This window comes from Tamandua tetradactyla, chromosome 9, assembly GCF_023851605.1.
Source record: "Tamandua tetradactyla isolate mTamTet1 chromosome 9, mTamTet1.pri, whole genome shotgun sequence".
In the NCBI taxonomy this organism is placed as follows: Eukaryota; Metazoa; Chordata; class Mammalia; order Pilosa; family Myrmecophagidae; genus Tamandua; species Tamandua tetradactyla.
The window spans coordinates 98,765,594-98,788,895 of NC_135335.1; the positions used below are offsets into that span (position 1 = coordinate 98,765,594).

General features: G+C 36.7%; 1 long non-coding RNA gene across 1 annotated transcript; it reads right to left on the minus strand.

Moving 5' to 3' along the window:
- Positions 1–2,768: 2,768 nt before the first annotated feature.
- On the minus strand, positions 2,769–22,932 carry LOC143646226 (uncharacterized). Its single transcript, XR_013157399.1, has 4 exons — positions 22,843–22,932; positions 14,589–14,721; positions 4,352–4,458; positions 2,769–2,928 (listed from the first exon to the last, which is right to left on the minus strand). It is a non-coding gene; the product is annotated as an uncharacterized LOC143646226 (long non-coding RNA).
- Between the last annotated feature and the right edge of the window lie 370 nt (positions 22,933–23,302).

The window sequence follows — 23,302 nt, forward strand, 5'->3', positions numbered from 1 at the left end:
GTCCTCGCCCCACTGGAGGATGCAGGTCCGCACACAGAGAGGACCTTCTGAGGCCCAGGTGTGCATGGCCTGCTGAAAGTTGTGAGTGGAGGAAGAATATTGATGAAAACCTTCTGGCACTCCAGGCTTCGTACTAAACACAAGGTAACAGCAGTTCACTGCTGGAGGAATTTGAAGTCTGTGGTGTACTCAGGTCAACTGTAGAAACAAGAAAACCCGAATCTAATTTAACCACTGATGAGGATGACTCAACCTTACAATAACAGCCTGAAAGTTGAAGAGGCATACATATCTTCAGTCTCAAGTTCCATTTCCTTCAACTTCTTCTTTTACACACAATGTCTGACACTCAAAAAAAAATTACAGATACACAGAAAAGCAAGAAAAAATGACCCAACATATAAAGTAATCCACAGAACCAGATGAAGAGATGGTCCAGAGGTCAGAATCATCAGAAAGGAACTTTAAAACAATGATAATCACAATGTTAACATGTCCAGTAGAAAATCACAATTCTCCAGCTAGTTATGATGGTTCTGGTTTATGTTTATGTTTTCAAGTTTAGCAACTATTTTAAAACAATGAAATTGTAAATATATATATAAACACATATATGCATATATGAATATGCAAATAGTATATACATACATGAATATCTGTATACATTTATAGAGTGAGAAAACATATTTTTTATCTTATAATTTCAGATTTAAGATCTCTATAGTCAAAAATAAAATGAACCCAGAAAAAGGCAGTGCAAGGCATTCCAGATAGCAAACTTTCTATTGTCTTGTTATACACTGTTACTGATCTCACAATCCAGTATATTAAATCAATGTTTCTTTTTACATTAAATTCTAAGTCAATAAGGCATAGCCTAAGGGCCTGAAGTTTTGTCCTTGAGAATAGGGTATGAATTTTGTAGCTTTCAATTTCATTGCCACATGTCCTTCATTTATTTGTGCTTTTTAAAAAAGTGTATCTCAAGGACTGAAGTTATTCAATACGTAAACACTGATTTTACTTGAAAGTAATCAAGCTGTATTTAATTTAAAATATTCTACAATTCAGCCTTTTCACTAAATGTATTATATTCATATAAGTATGAATTTGGATTAACTCAGTTTCAAATAAATTAATGGAAACATTACATTACCATAATGTTTATTATTGAAATATAACCATGTAAATATCTCTCAGTTCCCCTGGGAGTAGCCTAAGTACTATTTTAATGTACATGCTTCCTGTTTCTCATAGAGCCTACATATTTAAATAATTTCAACTAATAGAAACAAATGTTTTTCTATAGTCACAAGGATTTAACTCAGCTTTCTCATTACAATAATGTCATTTTTAAACAATTTCAGTCATTATTTCATTTCTACTTAGCTGACTCTTTCTTTTACTGTAATTTTTTAAGTTATCTTGATAGATTTTTATTAATATTGGGGGAAGTGTGTCCTAAATTTTATTTTTCATATAAGATATTCATTGATTTAAGTATCAGTCAAGAATTTCTTAAACATATAGTAAGTCCAGGCACATTTTGGAATTTTAGAACATATGGGCTTTTCTCACTAAAATTTCAATAAATTAAATTTCATAAGTTAAAATCAAAGCTAATGGTTATTAATATTGAAGAATAAAAAAGATAATCTATTTTTTAAAGAGAAATTGAACATATATTTAATGCTGAGATTTTACTAAAGCTCTGTTTTATTTTAAATAGAATTACCCTAGTACCCTAGTACTTTACCAATATGGTATTCTTTACTGAATGGAAGTTGGCCTCAGGTTTCCCTCCACCATCCCCAATCTAGTAGATCAAAGCACTTCAAATCCAAGGAGATTACAAAATAAGCTGTTACATAAACTTCATTGTCTTAGTCATAAAACACTTCCTTGAAGATTTCTTGGTTAGCAGAATCATTGGCAGAAGCAATATATAAGAGTTCAAAGTTTCAACTTAGAGTCAGAAATCTTATTTCAAAGCTGTTTGGGAATATGTATTAAGAAACCAAACATTCAGTCCCTTTGACCTATTAAACATTACTTTACTATTAAATATTAAAATATTAATTAACAAACTTTGTTGCCAAATATAGGCATTGGAGCATATTTATTTTAGCAACAACCTGCAAAATCTCAATTTGTAGCATGTAATATTATGCTGTAATAAAAATTACATATACAAATATTTCATAGCAACATGGGAAAGTAATAAGTTGTAACAACAAGTTTATTCTTATAAACTATAAGAATATAGTTTAAATGAAACCACAAGACCAAATATGTATACATAATATAAAGTTAACTTCATTTAAATAAACATTTTTAAAAGACTGGAAGAAATAAACTAACATATTAATAGGGTTGTGGACTTTTCCTTCTTTCCCACTTCTTTTATTTATCGTTCTCTAAAAGTCAATCTATAAGAACATTTTAAAATAAGTTCTATTTTTCCCTAGCTATAAAATTTGAACGGGAGCGGTGCAATCGCGACTCAATGGCAGAATGCTCGCCTGCCATTCAGAAGACCCGGGTTCGATTCCCAGAGCCTGCCCATGTGAAAAAACAGAATTGAATGGACGGTTAGTCTCTCTTTCTCTCTCTCTCTCTCTATTCCTCGTTTTTTCTCCCAATAAGGGGTATAGTACTATCTTCCGAAGCCATTGTTAGGTTCAATTCAATTTGAGACTACCGTATAGTAAACTCTTAATAGCTCAGACTCTGTAAAACACTGTTTTTGTTATATTATTAGAGCAATATACAAAGTTCTCCCCTTAAGCTAGTTGGCTAGCTGCACAGTTTCCTGTCTTCTGGACGCTGCAATCTCCATCAAAAAGTCCATGGCTGGGGGCAGGCAATGGTGGCTCAGTGGCAGAGTTCTCTCCTGTCATGTTGGAGACCGGGTTTGATTCCCAGTGCCTGCCTATGCAAAAAAAAAAAAAAAAAAAGTCCATGGCTAGGTGAGCTGACTTCAGCATTTCCCTCCTTATTCCTGCTTCTCAGTGTGAACTCTGGATGCCCAGGTTCCCCAGACCTCTTTCAAACAAACCACCGAGGATCTGTCTCGGTGATGTGGTTTTCCCTACTTTTTCTCTATCTCTTCCCATCCCTAGCAAAAATATACTTAATCTTATTCAAGTCTCTATTTCCTCCTTTCTGCTCTCCATGGTAAAAATCAGAAAATCAGCCAATCCATCTTCATTAATGGCTTAAATCATGCCAAGGGCTCATCCATCTTGGGTAAAATATGTGTATTTTAGCAGTGCCTCCTTGTAGCCTTAATCCAAACAAGTGACTCACGCAAGAGTAATTTCTTTTATTCTAAAATTATCATTCAATTATGTCCATTGATTATCTAATGTCAGGGATTTATGGTACCAAGGCTGATTGATGGGGCAAATAATTAAAGATGGAAGGGACAACATCCTTTACTGCCTCGGCCAATGTATTACAATAGTCCTCAAGAAGAAAGACCCGAGGGGGAAGTGTGGAACAAGAGGTGTGCCCAGGACTCACTCCACAACCTACCTGAAACAGACCATAAAGGAACGGGCTAATGTGGGCACATTTCTAAAATTACTACCATGTGTTATATTTTCCAAGTGAATTTAGGAACATATATTGGGAAGAGGAGTTTTGAAAAATACTTCTGAGTATGTGAACTTAGCCATGTACAAGAATGCATCCGTAGAAATAAATGTCATTTATATTCTGATGTTCACTTTTACTTGTTATTCGTCTTGATGGATGTCACGAAGCTACATTTTCAAGGAAGTTGCAATTGCTCAGAACCTAAGCACACACTGTGATTATATGCCTCAAGGCCAACAGGTGAAGGAGTGAATGACCATTTCTAATACTGTTGGCATTATTATTCTCCCCTTGTGCCAAGAATTCAGTTGCGTGTATTCTGCTACAGTTAATTACTTGACATTCAGAACGGGCTGGGGTTTGGGTTTTTTTTTAACCACTGATCATCAAGAGGCTGCCTCAGTGATAATTGTGGACATCTTTGAAGGCCTGTTTCCATCTAAATTGTTTGATCGTATGTTATTATAAGCTAATACTCTATTTAGAGAGAACTTGGCAACTATCATTTGTGGCCTTCACAGTTGTACGTGATGTATCATAAAGGAAAACTCGGCTCTGAAAAGGCAAGGTTAATAATTATAGATATTGGACCAGAATATAGTTTAAGTGAAAATCTGATGCTGAGTGAAATTGAGGAATGGGAAACAGAACAAAATAAACAAGCAAGCCAAAAATATTTTGGGGCCCTCTTCTGAAGTATGCCACCACCAAATAAACTGTTCTCTTCACTTAAAAGAAAAAAAAAACTTACAGTCTATCTGAAATGACTTCTTCCTGCTTTTCTTTCTTGAATTATTTGCTTTTGCCCAGATCTTGCAAATAAATTCCTTTCTGTCATTCTTTCTTTATAACGGCAGCCTGGGAATAAAGAAAGAAAAAGCATCATTCTTTCCCACATGAACACCACCGATTATTACTTACATAGGCTAGTGCAGTGGCTATTTTTAAGAATAATTTGGATGATGCTCTTTTGTAAACTATTTGAGTGTATCTACAGATCCACAGAAGCAATTTGGGAAGGCATGTGAATATTTAACTCTTTGACTTTAAAGGAGTCCCCAGAGACAGGGTCTATCTCATGGGTTGGCCTATGTAATTCTTCTAAATAAGGGGCAGGAAAGCCTTCCAGTCTCTAATTTTCTGACTCAAAACAGCCTTCCATGCAAAAGTTTTCTAGAGTCAGGTATCCCAAATATTAGATGCTTTGGGCAGAATTATATTTGATGCTGTCAATGTACAATAGAAACTCAGGAAGCAGCAGACTATAACTGATAAAGAAAAGAAATGGGGAGGTGGGGGAGAGAGCACTGGGTTGAAACAAATTTATCATACAAGTTACCTTTCAAAGGTATCAGTACCTTTCATATATGTTTGGAAACATACATAAATTTAAGGCATACATTTTTGGCACTGATTCAACAGACATTCCTTGATCACTAGATAATCCCATATCTTCTTAATTGCATCCATCTCTAGTTCTAGACTCATCTTAGAATTCAGCTTTAGGCTTAATATTCACCCTCACTGGTCCTGTGGGTGTGAATTCACTTGTAACTGACCTCTTCAAAGGTTCTATAAACATGATGCCAAGCTGAGACAGGGTGGACCTTAATCCAGTATTACTAGAGTCCTTATAAGCGAGGCAAATTTGGACATAGAAGTGGTAACAACAGGAGACAGAAAAAAGCAGATCAGCATGAGATGGGAGCAGACATTGACTGCCAGCAAGCCACCTTCAGACTCTGGAGAAGGCATGCCTGCTGATACTTTGATTTTGAACTTCTAGCCTCCAACCTGTGAGCCAAGAAATTCCTGCTTTTTAAGCCAAGCAGAGAGTGGTATTTGCCATAGTAGTCCTGAAAAACACTCACCGAGGCACAGAAACTTGTTACACTTTCCCAGTCTCAGGAACTGAGGCTTAAATATTAAAATTTTATCACTGCCAGAAATGATCCAACTTAGATTCATGCATTAGAAAAACAAACCCATAAATCTAGACAATTCTCTCCTTGTTATTTTCTTATTCTTAAGATAGAATCAGGTTTGATGTTGCTTCATTGGTTATATGTAGATGCAACCAGTAGAGTATAACATCTTTTTGTTCCACCCACACTCTTCATTAAATATTTTATTCAAATTTGAAGAACTGCCATATAATCTTTTTGAGATAGTCAAGCCTTAGAAAAACATTGTCTCTGTGTACATGAACTTCCTAGTTGTAATTAAATTACTTAAATTTCCATATTTTAAGATGACTGGGCAACTAACTAAATCCCGTAGGGGAAGCTCTCAGTGGAACCACATACAAACCCTAGGTACTAAATGGCAAAGTCCATAATATACACAAATCCCACATAATAACTCCAGCTCACGCTCATTATGGAAATCCTGCATTTTTCTCACTCCCCCACACTTCCAGTTGTCTTTCAGATTGAACATGGAAGTGTTCGAATACTAAAGGCATGACCCCTTTCATGTTATTTATGGCTTGACCAAGACAGGAAGTATCAGAAATCTCATGAGGATTTTCTTTCCTGTGTTATTTCCAGCTCTATGTTTCATGTTTTTAGAGGTCTGAAAAGTTCAGAGGGCTTCTCAAAAACACATGAACCTGAGTCTTTCTCAAAAGCAAGCCCAAAGGTCCCCCAGAGTTGAATATTTTAAGACATGTAAGAAACTAAGAGGAATGTATCCAGTAAGCAAACTAAGATTTCCTGGCTTGAAACTAGATTGCATAAAAAAAAAAAGAGGTCCTGACAGATTTAAAAGATCTTATCTAATTATAGTCAAAATAACCTCACAACTCTCATATTTGTGAGATTAATAAATCCATGGTCCCAAGTTAGATATAGGGCACACAATCAAGTATGCTTATTCCTATTCCTTATTTGGCTAACTGCACATTTAGTTACTTCTAGTGAGAAGACTAAATCATAAAATTGCCAGTAAAATGAGGTTGTGGAAAAGTGGTACCAGGCTTCACCATCAGAAATCATAAAGGTGTAAGAACAATAACTCATCAAAAGGAGAGAAAGGTATAGGGACTCTAACCAAGCCTGCTGCTAGTTGATATCCCTCCTTTGGAGGAATGAAACAGAAAAGGGACTCCAGCCGGACAGGTACTTCAGAAGAAGGATGTCCTTCTTCTGGCTAAGGACAGGAACATCCCAGGACACTTAGCTGGCCTGTGCAATTCTGTCCCCTTCCCCTTGGACAATGTCTTTGTGCCAATCTGCCCCACTGCACACAGGCTCTTTCTTACACACAGCTCTGACTTTTGTTACTAGTCAACATGCCAAAGCCTGAAGAAGTCTGCAGGTACTAGATTTAAATATTGTCCTCCTTTCAAATCTTCCATTTTATGTCACTGAGATTACCCATTGGGAAATAGAGAACTATAAACGTGTTTTCTGTGGTAGAATACATAGACTCTTATTCTCATAAAATGGGAAGCAATATAAAGAAGAGTGTAAGAATTGAATCAATAGCATTTGCTTCTACTCCTATTTTGTATTTTGAGTTCTCTCTAAAGACGTTGATGCAATGATGGTCAATCTTTCACTCATGAAACCACCTTTATTGAGTAGCTCTTAGTGATGGCACAGAGATAAATGCAGGCAATAAAACCATGAGAAAACAGAGATGTTTTCTGTCCATATGAAGCTTAGAGTGTAGTAAGGGACATCATTTATAAATGTATTGTCTAGGGCATGTTTATCTTTCTATCTTTCATTCTTTAACTCAACGTGTGTTTGTTTTGTCCTTACTATATCCTAGGCACTGGCCTAAATGCCACTGGGTAACGTGGTAGAAGATCGTTCTCTACAAGCACCAAACTTATTCATAACCCTGATATAATGTGATAAGCATTGCAAGATGCTATGTTATGGAAGCATACAAACTAATTCCAATTTTGGAGGAAGATGTAAAGAGGATGTGGCATCTAAGGAAGGCCAGAAGAAAATATGCAGACTGGCTAGTCAAGAAAAGCAGGGTAATCAAGCAGGGAGGGAGTGTTTCACTGAGCTGTAAACTTGTCAATGTGGTCAAAGCACGAAGAATGAGAAGGATGCACCCAGGCAAGGGATGAGCCAGACAGGTTAACAGGACCAGATCACAAGAAGGACTATATTGCAACTTTAGATGTTTATATTTTATCCCAATGCCAGTGGGAACAACTGACAGGTGTTTAAAAGAGTGGCACGATTGAGTCTGCACTTTGATAAGGTCACTATGAAAAGGAAAGGAAAAAAAAAAACATGGACATTGGAAACGAAGAGAAATTTGCAAACCCAAATAGGAGGCAGATTCATTAAGCAGTTAAACAAAGATGCCCAAAACGTGGGCAACTTTAACACAGATATATATAGGTGAATCACTGCCAGGTCTTATTATTTAAAGTGCTGAATATACCCTACTGTTGCCTGTGTATTTCCATGTCACCCTTATGAAAGTAACATTCAATTCTGGAGAGTGTCAGACTTAACTCCTCATTCCAGGTCTAGAGAATCAAAAATTATAGGAAATTTCAGAGGATGCAGGATAGACAAAATGACAACTCATTGCTTTTTATCTTACTTTCCATTCTCATTATCCCATTAAAAAAAGGTAAGTGAGCTTTGGAGTTTTTTGCAACATTTATCAGTTTTTGCAGATGAAGAAAGAAAAACTGTACAATAAGAAGGCAAATGGATTACTAAGAGCTGAACACAGCTGCTTATTTTAAAAGCTCACAGCATATTTTTGTGGTTTGGTTTTGCGGGTATGGTTTTCCCCCTCAACATCATTTTCTACCGATCTTCTTGCACATTCTGTAAAGGAACAAACATTCTGAAATGAAATGAACACTAAGAATCAAATGCTCCATAGGAGTAAATTTTTTCTTGCTATATGGTTATTTATTTTTATTCTAATCCCAAATTAGATAAAAGATGATCTCCTAGCATATTAAATTTGCTGGCTTATTTTAAAATTAAAGTTCAAGTCATTGAATCTTATACTTGATTGGGTTTGAGGTATGGAATCCTTTTTATGTGCTCATTATGTTCTACAATAGCCATTCAGAAGAATCATATTAATTCTACTAGTTACAAATATGGATTGTGTGTGTCTGTATATATATGAAGCAAGTCATGGTTATAGGTGCTTATGTTGGATGAATAAACCATAATTCGTGTGCTCACTTTGCTGAGTTTGGCAATCTAGATCTGCTTTTAAGGGATTCTCTAAGATACGCCAAGCATATTTCCGTGCAGATCTGGTGGAAAATTCAAATTTAAGAGTTTTTCTAGGTGAAATACCAATCATCACAGTGAGGCAGGCCTCCTATTCCTCTTCAGTATCTTAACTGGTCAACTGACACCCATAATCTGGCAGGAAGCCTCTTCCCCAGTGTCCTGGGAATTCCAGGACTGCCTCTTCCTATGTAGCTTGAGAAAAGACCACACACTCTTCCTAGTAGCTGCTGCTCCTGATGATTCACGCAGGTCTCTCCCACCAGCTGCTGCTCTGCTCGAAGCCACCTCCAACCTGGTTGCCTTCCATGATCTCTGCAGTGAGATGATCACCCTGTTTCTGATTCATCTCTTGCAGCTGCCCCATTCCCACCCCCTTTACACATGAGTCCAGCCTGTATATGTGCGGTATGTATTATTAGAAAGCCCTTCCTCACACTGAACTAAATGTATCTACTGGCTTAGATCTGACCTCCGGAGTTGCCCAGAGTAAGTGAACTTCACTTTCCATATTATGCTTATGGAATCTTTGAAGACAACTCAAACTTCTCTTCCTCCATTGAAATATGCCTGGTCCTTATACCCATTCCTCTATGGCAGGATTTCCAGAGTCTTCTGCATTCTTCCCACCCCCTCATTTTTTTTTTCACTCCGAAAGTGCCCTTTTGACATTATGGTCCCAAGACACAGGCCGTGGTGTGACCTATATGGCACCCTGGGATTTGACCATCAGGATTTGAAATTTCAACTTCTTTAAAGACCACGTGAGCTTGTACAGAAACTTCTAGAAACTACTTCACATAGTTAGCTTAGAGCGAGCTAAGATGCCCAAGTCTATTTTGTGTGAGCTGCTGACAAGCCAGATTTTCTGTTTTTTTCATCAACTTGGTTCAATGCTCTGTTTCTTCAGAGGGTCCACAGTTGTATTGAATTCACCTCTGATTTTCTTCTGTCAGGCTGTGCGCCGTGCTCCAGCTACAAGATTGTTGCTTAAGAAAACAAATCAGAGGCTTAGTGACTGAAGGAGAGAAATTTGAGATGCGTAATAAGAAGCCAGAAGGGAAGTTCTGATTTAGCATAAATAATTTGTTAATAAGAGAAATTTAAAGTTTAACATCTGTTTCAATTTCAGATCTTTTAGTATTCATCCATAGAGGTGCTTCAGGAAGTCTATGAACCTTCTGAAAGGCATGCAAATTTAAGTGTACATATGCAGTCATAGATTTTTCTCGGGAACAGTATCTTTAATTTTCATCGGAAAGAGGCCTAGGACCAAAAGAAAGACCAAGCAACACTATCAACTACTTCATTTGTAAAGGACAAACTTGAGACCTGGAGTTGTTAATAAAATTACACAAGGTCATGAAGCTAATAGGTAATAGAATCTGAACTATAATCAAGGTTGTGCAAATCACAGTGCAAGCTCCCTCCACCATCATGAGTAATTGCAGGAGAGTGTTCCCAAAAAAGCAGATGTGCATGTACGTATTTGTATTTATATATGTAAATGAATATGTATGTTTTACCATATATATATATATATATATAAACTTAAATTGGTGTATTTTAGATTAGTATATTCAAATCTCTTATTGAAAAGGATCTTGGCATTGCTAATTGACCACAGACATAGCTAAAAACCATGGCAATTGTTACAGGATAGGAAATAAAGTCTTTCCATAGATATTATGCAATAGTCTTCTTTGTGCTTTGTAACTGATAGCTTGAAAATTGTAAACTTCAAGTAAAAGTGGGACTTTAAAAGTTCAAAGTGGGGTGCAAGAGTAGCTCAGCAATAGAATTCTCACCTGCCATGCCAGAGACCCAGGTTTGATTCTCGGCCCACACACCTCACCCCCTACCCCTGAAAAAATTCAACAAATGATGCTGCAATAATGGCATAATCACACGGAAAGACAGTGAAATGTTACACCCCCCCATACGTCATACAAAAAAAAAAGTTTCAAAGCATACAAAAAAAGTTCAAAGTTTTGGAATTCATACAAAAAGAACATTTTAAAATAATTAGTTTTGTTTTATTTGTGTATATGATACACAATACTAACAACTATGAGAATACGTGTTGCATTGTTTTAAGTAAAGGGCAGATTTCTTTTCTACTGGAGAAAGGTAGGTAATAATCCTGTAGTATTTGAGATGGACTAATTTAATAAGAGCTATTCAACAAGTAGGTAAATTTTGTGTTTCCCATTTTTAGTTTCATGCTTGCTTGAGTTCTTAAAAAATATTTTGAGTTCATTGCAAGCGTCGTATTTGTGTTATGCACTTTGAAAGACATAAGAAGCAATGCAAGCATTTAATGTCAACTTAAAACATACTGGAGCTCAAAATATCGAATTACATGATCACTTCAGGGAAAAATAGTTCAAAAAATGGATCATAGAAATATGTAATTTTAGACTTGGGAGGGAATGAAAGATTTTTGATAAGGACCTCTTATTTCACAAATGGAAAAACTGATACAATGAAATCAAGGATACATTGAGAATTGACATCAGCAACAAAGTGAAAAAACAGTTTTTGTCCCAAACTGTAATTATTCAGAGAAGAGAAGCTTGTTGAGTCTTTAAGAATACACCTAAGGGGATAAAAGTAACAATGATATTTGCATTGATCTTATTTTTGTCTTTTATTATATTAATGAGTTCAGAAATTATTCAAGTACTAAAAGTGCACTTCATTTCAAGGGGATATGTACCACCAAGAGAAGATTTGCCAGTCCTGTCAATGTTGACCTGTCCATATGCTCAAAGTTTCCAAAATATGAATTCTCCTAGAATCTTAAATTATTAGCAATAGAACGGTTGTTAGAAATCAATCAAAACAAAGGACTTCACTCTCTCATATGTAGCAAATGAAATGTTAAAAGTTATGTGAATGGCTTAAAGTCATGGTAGGAGGGCCCTCTCTGACATACTATTATTCTCCATAATTCATTTGGAAAATATATACTTCCCATCTACACAAATCTAAGCTCTTTGGACAGATCATAAATTTTAAGCTACACCTTCCACTTGATCACTTTGCACTCCAGTTTCCAAGAGACCATCAGATAAGGAAAGAGTCACCATCTTAGCAGGGATAATTGACCTCTAATCATTAAAAGGAGTTAGGACTGCTATAATAATATGCATGCAGGAAAGGAAAAGAATGTGTTCGTCAGCCTGTTGATCCATTTGGCCATCTCTTATTGCACGCTTGTGCAATTTTGATGATAAAGAGACAAGTGTAATGACCTAAAAAGAGCAAGTTAAACTATGGTTCAGACCTTTCAGGGACAAGGTCTGGGTCACTCCAGCAGAAAATTCACTTAGACAAGCAGAGACATGAGCCAGGAATGAGAGTACTCTAGAATAAATCATAAAGAAGGAAGAAAAAGAAGTAGGATGGAAGGAGAAGTTGAACTGCAATGAGCTTACGACAAAGGCTTCGGCTGATTCTATGGGGCACTCTGGAGCTGGGATGAGGGAGAAATCTGATTTGGATTACTATATTCAAATAAGCTACTTTTGAATTCTTTTTCTAAAAATCTTCAAGTAAAATGTTTACTTTCCTAATTAATGTGCTCATTCCTACATTCAATTAAAACACACACATAAAACAAAATGCCTTAAGCATCTGTTTATGATATAGCTTTCATTATTCTAGACAAGAAAAATTTGTCTTAGCCTAACACAGGAAATTGAGATATTTGAGATGTTTGAATTGCATCCCTTTTTAAGCAATGCCTGTCACAAAATTCCTCTAGCTAATATGTTGAAGCATGTTTTCTTTGATGCTTGGGTGAGCAGGATTCATCAAGAGTTTTGATAACAGTAGAGCAATGATTTCTAGTAGCTATTTGGTTTTATTTAATTTATTTTAATATAAAAATATTTTAATTATAAAAAAGTATTTTAATTATAAAAGTAATAATTCAAAAGCATTCTCCATGATGATCCAACATTTTGCACTCCATGACAAAGCCCTTGACTCAGTGGCCAAACATTTAGTATTTAAGAACTTCTTTGGCAGTGATCAATATTTTTCCTTCTCCCACATTTTCTTTTGCAAATAATTTCATTGAGAATAGGCAGATCAACTGGGTGAAATCCAAGAATGAATGTAAAGAATTAATGAGCTATTAGTGCTTTTTTCATTTTAGATGCAAAAGTAAAACATAGAACTGGAGCATTATCTCTTGCATTTAGAGAATAAGTCTGGATTCTGAGGTTCTTAAGCCTACCAGTGCCCTGATGTAAGCATGTTATGATGGACTGAACAAGCATAGGATTAATTTTTTAATCCTGTGCAAGATTAGCCAATGGAGACATATTTCTCTCCTCCTCAGTGGGTAAGTCTCTTGCTTCTAATCAAAATCATTATCAATTGAGAAACTAAACTAGAGGGAGAGAGGCTGGCAATAAGCAGGAATGAAAGAAAAAGGGATAAAATAGTCCATGTTACAGAATAAATATGTGGCCTGAAATGCTTTTAAATTTTAATATCAGTCAGTGGAGTTCATCATTGATCTGCATAATATAAATGTATGGGTATGTATATTATAAGAGGATAAGGAGAAAGCTTTTCAGCTGAATGCATCCTTAGGATGGAGCTGTGAACCAAGAAAGTATCTATTTCATATACATGTATATTTGGAGCAAGAGGTTGGTTTATGAGAAGGAAATGAAATGGTGGGTCTAAAGGAAAAAGCACAAGTTCAGGCAACAGACCATTTAAAAAATAGTTGACTGAGAGAACAGTAAGGAGAAACAGGGAGGTGACTCAGGATGGTGGATCTGAAATATTAGAGGTAGGTAACCTGATAGAATAAGAACAAGTGCCCGAGAGTCTGGCACAGGGCACAGTAGTCAGTAAAGATTTGTTGAACTGATGAATGAATGACCCAGCACTGGTGGCTCTGACCAGAAAAGCATGAACCCTAAAACTGAAGCAAGTAAGAGCAAAGAGCATCTCAAAAGGGTTCATTTGCACTTGAACCTGTGCCTAGAAATTTATTAGGTGACATCTTGCTTGTGTTAAACTATCCCTACACGGTACTCCATCATTCTCTGTCTCTGCACAGAGAGGTGTTGTTTTGTATCTGAACAGACTATCTGAGCTGTAATACAGTGTACAGTATGGGAGAAGGAACACTGCCCAGAGAATAGAGCAGGAGAAAATCCCAAGTCTAGGGCCTTGCTTGGGCTAGATATCAGTCCTACTGTTACCCTGCAACCTACCCCATTGTGAGGAAGAGGCAAAGTCAATGCTTGATTTTATAACATTTCTAAACCATCCACTGCTTGCTGTTTAACCTCAACCATCAACAGCTTCCAGCAAAGTTTCCTGTTGTTTCACTCGTCGGATATAGTCTGATAAGAGCAAGGTGGAAGTCATGAGAGGTCATGTCCTGTTTCTCATCTCTGATAAATGGGATCCATCTTCATGCAGGATGTAGCGGTATGTAAAACAAACCACAAAGAAACTAACAGGGAGTTTCTGCAATCTTTTGACCTTCTAAATTTTGCAATGAATATTCCTCACTTCTTCCTCTACCCCTTTGTTCCTACCAGCCTGTGGATTCTTAAACCTTCAAGATGACACAGATCCATGAGAGGTGCTGTACCTGCCTTCTTGAACATATTCAACCACATCAGTAATGACATAAACAGAGCATTAAATAAAAGGAAGGGACATAAACAATGAGATTCTGGAAGGCAGCCAGTCCCTCAGCCTTGAATCAATGCTTACCATAGCATAACTCTAAAAGCTGAACACAGGTGGAAGACAAAAGGCTCAAGCTGCCCAGAAGGTTCTCCAAGCAGCTGTTATCCTGTAAGTTCAAGTAGGGCGATGTGGTCAGACTTTCCAGAAAGGTCTATTCCTGAATGGAAAAAAAAAAGGAAAAAAAAATCATTCTTTTCAAAAAGTAGAATAGACCTCAGCTTAACAAATGAGTTCCAGCTGTTTAAAATTAGACTGCTAAAAGAAATTCCATATAAGAATATTCTCTGAAACTGTAATATTTTCATTAGGGACCTGGATGATTCATTCACTTAAAGTACTGGCCTTTCCAAATTGATCCTGAGATAGTTCAATAAGTGTATTAAAGCTGTATGTTGTTTTTTTTTTAAACAAAATGATTGAATCACCACCCAGAAGACACAAAACTTATTAGTATTCTTCACCTAGGAAGGCAAGAAAACATAAACTGGAAGGATTGTTTACCAGGTTGCAGGAAACCTGGGTGATGCTCGATATTTAATTGTGCATCAGTCACGTGAACTTGGTTCATTCTCAAGTTATGGGTTACAGGAAACCTGGGTGATGCTCGATATTTTATTGTGCATCAGTCACGTGAACTTGGTTCATTCTCAAGTTATGCCATCATAGAGATGAAATGTAGGGAAACGCATGGTTGTCTGAAGTCCCTTCTAGATCTCAAATTGGTAATGTCATAACTTGTCTAGTATGGATTATATTTTTATTTGTCTTAAATTCAAATTTGGTCCATTAAATTGGTGGGGGTTTTCCCCAAGAGGTGCCTTGTGCTTTCTATCCAAGCCCATTGCATGACTCCTTAATGTAACTGAAAGACAAGAGCCCCACTGGTTTTGCTTTCTCTGGTTTAGAACCTGCTTTTATGGTGGCACTGATTCCTTCTAATTACAAAACTCACCACTCTTTGTTTGCTTCCTTCTTTGACGTACTATTTTAGATGACGATAATTCAATTTAGTTTAGAGAATAATTCAAGCATGCCATTGAGTATTTTTGTAAGTTTTAAATATTTTCCAGATATTATACACTTATACACAATGATGCAAATACTGTGTATTAAATACAAAGTAGTTGGAAACTTAGTTCATAAAAGCACCATAAAATATCTGTCATGTATATCCCCTTCTGAACAAGTAGCTAAAAAGGATTTCTTCTTTTAAAAAGTCTCCGCATGTCTTGACATGGAACTCTAGAATCTAGACACCCACGGTGACCATGGAACTGATGAAGAAATCCTTGTGGTGCATTTTGTCCCTGTGGGTCCTTAAAAAATCCTCCATTATCTCTGGCCATGTTTCCTAAACAAGGAAATGCACATAAGTACATGGTGACAAACAAGAGGTGATCCAGGTCATAAAGTAAACATGGTGCATCTTCCTGGGCATCAATGTTACTGGATGGAACATATTCAAAGATTTTTTTAATAACTAAAATTTGTGATTTTCTAAAAAAAAATATAGGAGACACCAAACAATCTCAAATTGCCTCTAGGCTTTTGGTAATAGACTCCCAAACCCAACTCCCGCACAGATTGAACAGTTCCCATTCTTATTCTTCAGCCATTTAAGGATACCTTAGTGGAAATTTTTGAGGTGAAATAGCCTAAGGAAATCTGAGTTTCTTTTCTGTGAAATGTAAAAGGATCAAGGTAATCAAAAACATGCATATCCATTTTTCTCAACAATATAGACAAATTGCATTAGAAGTTTATGCCTGAGTATATATTTTGAAGTCCTTGGAGCCCTCCAAGGTCACTCACACCATTTCTCACCCTTTGATTCCTTCTCCAATGTAGCTTCTCATAGTCTTCTCAGGGCGCCAGGATACAGGTAAGAGGTTAAATGTTTCTTATCCAATCTTAATCAAATCAATCAATGTTATTTGTGGAAAGTGCTACCCAAAGTTCTGCCCTGCACTATCAGCAATACCCATTAAAACTATTTATAAAAATCTATAATTTTCTTCAGCTTTAATTTTATGAAAAGGAGACAGGTAAGGATTTTAAACCTTTCTCTAATAACAATGAGAAGAAAACAATATCCCTCTTGTTCTCACACACTCAAAAATAATTCTAAACAAAATGAAAATACTCCTGACATAGGGAGATGGTTTCTGAAGACAGTAGAGTAATAAAGCAAACAGTACTAGTAATTTGGCCTCCTCCCTCTCCCCCTGCCTTCTGCCATACAAGAAGTAACTTTCCTTTAAAAATTGTTTTGTAAATGGAATGCCAGAGCAGGTCTGGTTTCCCTTTCACTTGTTTATTTTCCACCTCTATAAAACTTGAGTCACAGACTTCATGCGGCCTCTTCCTTTGTTTGGAAAACCACTCTGGCACTCTAGGCGTAGAGAAGTGAGAGGGAACCAGAAGACACTGCTAGCTTCACTCTGAGTCAGAGTCTGAAGAAGTGGCCATGGGAAAAAGAGCTGGCCACCGGGGCCTTCCATCTGACTGCTATTCCAGGCAGAGGGGCTGAGCAAGCAAGCCCTGTTGCCACCAAAGGAGATCAATCAAGATCCCTTTAGCCAGGGACAACCACCTACCCCCAGCCTGCCAAAGACACAGGATGAATCTCAAAGAGGTAGATATGGCCAGTCACCAATAAATCAATGCACATGCTTGTTTTTTAATTTTTACAGTGAAAATAGCTGGGTGTTTTTAATTGGAAAGTTTCATGTCTTATTCTAAAACACAAAAGCACCAATAAGAAGTATGAAAAAAATTTTTGAAATAGGCAGATAATTCCTGAGAACCTACTATGAACCAGCATTGGGATAAATACTGATAGTAATAACAAAGATATGTAAAATACCCTCAAGGAATATATAATCCTGTGGAACTCTGGCACTGGAAGCCATCCCATTCTGGACAACAAAGGGGATTACTAAATTTGCATATTTAAATGCTCAACTTGTCCTCTACAGTCAGTGGGGCTGGTCAAATGCCAGTGGAGGTGGTAGGTGGTCATGGCAGTCTCCCCAACTTCTCTGGGGCAGGATGGAGACTTATAAAAGACCAAGCTGGAGAGAGGGGATTCACTAGGCACAGCCACCCTTTTTTTTTTCATAACATTGAGGAAACATTGAAGTAGTAATGATTCTGAGTACAAAGACCTGAGTTCAAACAATGGCACCTCCACAAATAGCCAGGTGACTTCAGACAAATCTCTTAAATTGTTTTAGACTCGTTCATTGTTTAAAACAGGCATAATAATCTCCACCTCATAGAATTGTTGTGACATACTTCAACTCATTTAATCCTCATAACAAGTCTATGAGGTGGTTATTTGCTTTAGTTACCTAGGCCGCTCAAGCACAAAGCATGAACTGGGTTGGCTTAAACAACAAGAATATATTAGCTTATGGTTTTGAGGCTAAACGAAAGTCCAGATCAAGGGGATGATTTCCTCCCAAGACCCGCATTCTGAGCCTTGCTGCCAGCAATCTTTGTCTCCTCGCTCACATGGGAAGATGCATGGTAGTTTCCTTGTCTATCCTTTCTCTTCCAGGCCCACCCTCTTGCTTCCTGTGACTTTCTCTATCTCTGTCTCTCTGAATTTCACTACACATATAAAAGACTCCTGTAATAGGATTTATCCCTGATTAAGGTGGGCCACACCTTCTTAACTCAAGTAAATTCATCAAAAGGTCTTACTTACAATGGGTCCGCACCCACAGGAATGGGTTGGATTTAAGAACATTTTTTTCTGAGGCATACCCAGCTTCAAACCACTGTACTACTTTATTATCACCATCCTATAGATGAGAACACTGAGGCACAGAGAATCTGTATAACTCACCCAAAGTCAGATGCATAGTAAGTGTCAGGGCCTCGAGTGGATCTTAGGCAACCAAGCTTCAGAGGAAATTCTCTGAGTCACTACTGCCTCCTAGGTTTCCCCTGAATTTAGTGAGCCCAATAGCTGCTATTTGAATCATAGTTCAACAAGAAATAGAGGGAGGGAGTTTTTAGAGTCTGGGAACATGGCTCCAAGGACAGGCTTTATAGCATGTTGAATTGAACAGATAATAATAATAGCTAACATCCCTAGGGGTTAAGGGGACTGTACCAAATAATATCCTGTGTACGTGTGTGCAAATGATCTCATTTAATCGTCACAAGAGCATGTCAACGTACAACTTAGTAATATGATTCTACAGATGTGGCAACTGGGGTTCAGAGGATTTAAGCAATTTTCTAAAGTAACACCAAGGTTAGGAGTGGGGTTTGTTGACCAGATCCCCAGCTCTTGCCATGTATTTCTTGAGTCTCAATGGTTTCCATGTAGATAAAAAGGATAAAATACAGAAAGGGAATGACTCCTGTGTGTGAGAATGACTAGTACCAGGACGCTTGGGTTCCAATCCCAGATCTGCCACTAATGAGCCACATGGTGAGGAGAAAAATCACTCAATGTCTGTGCTATGCTTTCCCCATCCATCAAATGCATAGAATGCAATAGGTTACTAGTTCTTCATCTTTTGGTGATCATAAACCACTTTCATGAATTTAATGAACTCTCCCTCCAGAAAAAAAATGCACAAAAGCACATAAATCATAAAACTGCCTTCAATTTAGTAGAACCACTTTTTAGATACTTATTGCCAGGCTTTCTCATCGAATTAACACATCTACCAAGGCAAGAGACTTTGCCTTTTTCACGTTTATATCTCCAGCTGTTAGAATGTAGACATCATACGCTTTCAAAAACTATTACTTGAATAAACAAATAGATTAGAGCTTTTGGTCTCCTTAAAGCTAACCCATATTATCTCCAGGTTAAGAACTCCCCAATTAAATTATTTCTAGCATCTCAGTGGCAGAATGCTCACCTTCCATGCAGGAGACATGGATTCGATTCCCTGGGCCATGCACCCCCCAAAAAATTTAAAAATAAAAAAATTATTTTTAAGTCCTTTTAGGCTTTGAAAGCCCTAAGGCTGAACCAAATAAAATAGACAATACTCCACTATTCTGGGCCTATTAAAATGACAATTTCATGTCCCATGAACTTAAATTAACCTAGTATGTTAATTCGCAATTTACCACTTCCCCTAGTGGTGAGTGTATGTGCACTTTCATAACACAGTGTTAATCTTTTCATATGAATCCTGCTTATCTGTGACAGTTGTTACTTACCTTGTATTTACCCCATGATGAAACCCAGACAGGCAGATAAATGTCTGGTATTTCCTGCTACTTGTAAACAGCCTGTGAATGCAAAGAGGCCATTTCTGTTAAAGGAGCAATTGAGTTGTCGTTTCTCCTTGAGTCATTTGGTTTGAGATTTATCTTATATAATTTAGTGATATAATTCCAAATGCTTCTTTAATGAGGTAGCAGCTAAACTGGTTAAGACTTTATTTAACATACATAAGTCAGACTTTGAAATAATTGTTAAAATGTGAAAAAATGAACTCAATAAGAAGGAAAGCTTTTTAAAATGCATGCCAATTATAAATTTTGGATTGGTTAAAGTATTGGATAGTTATTATTCCATTGTGTGACATCTATATTTGATCTTAAAATATAATGTTTAGCATTTATTCTGCATTCCAGGTATTCCAGGACATCCACTATTTACCGTGTAAGTATTGTGCATTATGTATTTTAAAACCTCTGAGGAAATCTACTGCAAAAGACTCCAATGTTAAAAATAAAACAACAACAAAGAAAATAATACTGAAATAAATACAATACACTTTTATGAGTTCATTTGATGCAGTGTTTGAAACAATATTTATGAAATACGTTATAAAATATACTACCCAATTGGTGAAGCCTTAGTATTATGATACCATTACTTACCCATGGCAATGGCAATTTATTTGGATTTATGAGAAAAAAATATTGACAATACATGGCAGCAGTGTTGAGTATAAGACTAAACCTGTCTCTTTCTAATCACAAATATGTAACCAGTCTCCAACTAAACTGCCTTTTCTTTGCTAAAAGAATGCTTCCATAAAGGCAGATTGAGATAAGGTCAGCTTTTAAAATCAGGTTAAAAATAAAAAAAAAACTTTGTGCAGAAAGAGTGAAAGTTGAGTAAAAGGAGTTCAGTACAGAGCATCGTTTGCCAAATAAAAGGACAGAAATAAAGTGGTATGAATTTTATAGCATTTAGCATGTATTTCCCAAAACCATTCCAAGTGCCTGCTTTATTCATTATGAAGTCCAAAGTGGGGGAAAAAGAAGTGAAAGGTTTCTATGTCTTACTTTATTGGATGCATTTTTTAAATATTTGGCTTACCCATTGCTAGTTGAAGGTGTCCAATAAATGATAGAATTAGATGAAAGAAGGGAATATCTGAATCCTAAAGCAATTCAAATTCCTGATTGTGTGTGTGTAGATGAAAGAGTACCAAAACAAAAATAAATAAATGAGCATTCTAGGCAAAAAATAAAATAAAAATTGAATTTATTCATTCCTCAGCTGAACTACTGAATAGTGAAATTATCAAAAGATACTCAATAAAAGAGAAAGGGAAAAACAAAGTGATCGGATTACTAACCCCCAAATACCAGACTTAGCAGTCCTCCTTTCGTTTTCTCTAGATATTCCCTTATCATTCAGCCATGGAGAAGAAGGAAACTATTTTTTAGAAAATTGATCATACTGGTATACCACTTAACTCCTCACTGTAGCTCTTTCCAAAACCGGTATTATCAGCATGTAGATGTACAGAATGCTAGAGGGAGTGAGATGATCGGGAAAAGAAAAAAAAAATGAAAATCAGATGCACTTGTAAATTATTTTATACAAACAATAGTAGGGAGAAACTTGAACCTATTGGAAACAATTAAGGTTGGGAAATCTTTGTTCATTTTAATTATCTGTTCTATATTATCCTCTCTCATCGCTGATAAGATAGGTGTCTATACCCCCAATAAAGGTAAATTCAAATATTACGTTCAAAATTTAATCATACATTTTCCCAAGAGAAATTCCTTTCATAGTAGTGAGTTGAGTTCACACTGTAAACACTAACGACTCCTATGGGCTGTGTGTTACCAAGTGTTTTGAAAACGAGTGACCCTGATTTTCTTTCGAACTTCTACTCCTGCTTCTTTCTGCTCCCCTTAAGTTATTCAAAATTCTCAAATTATTTTCTTTTCAAGCATATAAATATTAAAAGTCATGAAAAAATAAAAAAGAGAAGAAGGAAGAGGAGGAAGAGAAAACTAGGAAATGGGAGATTCTGTTTCCTCCCTGGAGAGCCACAAGACCCAGGAAGTTCTGCTTTCATTACGTTGTATTCGTGAGAAGAGAAAGTCTGAGACAATCCAAGGTGAGCAGAACTGAGCAAAACTGGAAGCAGAGCTACCCCCCATCTCAGACAGAGAAGTTCCTCTGCGTTACCTTTTCTCCCAATACGAAAGGAAACAGAAACAAAGTCAAAGTCCGTCCCTAATCAGGACTCAGAAAATCACTGTAAAAGAGAAAAGACACAACTACCCTTAAGGAACATTTTTTAAAAGATACTGAATTACGATAAAAAGGTTACTCATCAGTCACCGCTTGCAGTTCCCAAGGGAAAAAAAAATAGTCTTAAAAGTACAAAATGAAGCAAAGGTGGGGGAGGAGGGGCTGCAAAACGAAAGAAACAAACATTGCAGGCAAAACTTAATAATTAAATCTATTTATTCCCCAGTTCAGCTAGTGAATAGTAAAATATCAAAAGTTATTGAATAAAAAGGAAAAGGACAAATAAAAACACAAAGCACGATTAAGTCCTTTCCTCGCTATCAGATGATATTACAGTCTCAAAACAGTGGTACACGCGAATTAATCGCTGACGTTGAAACTGCAAAACCATCACAGAGAACATCTCAGGTTACACTAGAAGGAGATCCCTGGTTGCCTGCAATGGTACCAGGCTCTGATTGCCAGAAGAATTCACAGGAAAAGTTTGCCCCCTTTGCCCAGATCCTGACAGTCAATGTAAGCAATATTGCAACTTAGAGATTTTGTCAAAACAGAGAGACACAAGCGTCGGCGGACAGGACTTGCTCATTCAGAGTCTGTTTGAGTCATCAGGCAAGCTTGCTAAGAATTCTGAGTCTCATGATCCATCACCTGGGATTCTATCCCATTATGCTGAGAATGAGGAAACACATGGTAACTAGCATTCTGGGGTGATTTCAGGACAGGCGGTCCTTGAATCTCACCTTGAGAAACACTGCATTAGCAGCTGCCTTAATAACCCCTCAGTTTACTTACTGCACTGGCAGGGTGTGCTGGTAAACCAGAGGCATCTTGGTCGGCTCTCTCCCAAAAAAGGGGGAGCGTTCAAGTTCAGTTGCACTCGTGTTTGGATAAAGGAGAGTATTCGAGCCATCTCCCAGGAACCTGTATAACTAATAGTAGGTCTTCTCCCTACTAAACCCAAAAATTTTCCTAAATTCACCAGACAACTGCCTCCCTAGATCAAAAAAAAAATACTGAGCTTTGAAAGAAAATTGGGCTTTATGAACAAGACTCATCTAAGAATATACTTAAGTACATGTTTTAGAAGGAAAATATATGCTATTTGTTCAAGTCACTACATGGGGTTTATAATGCATTTATTGGCTTAATTTGAATGGAAATGTTTTTAGAAATAAGATTCTTTTTAATTATCATGAAATCAGATCACAAAGAAAAAAATTGTGCAATCCTGTATCTCTTTCATAGTTACTCA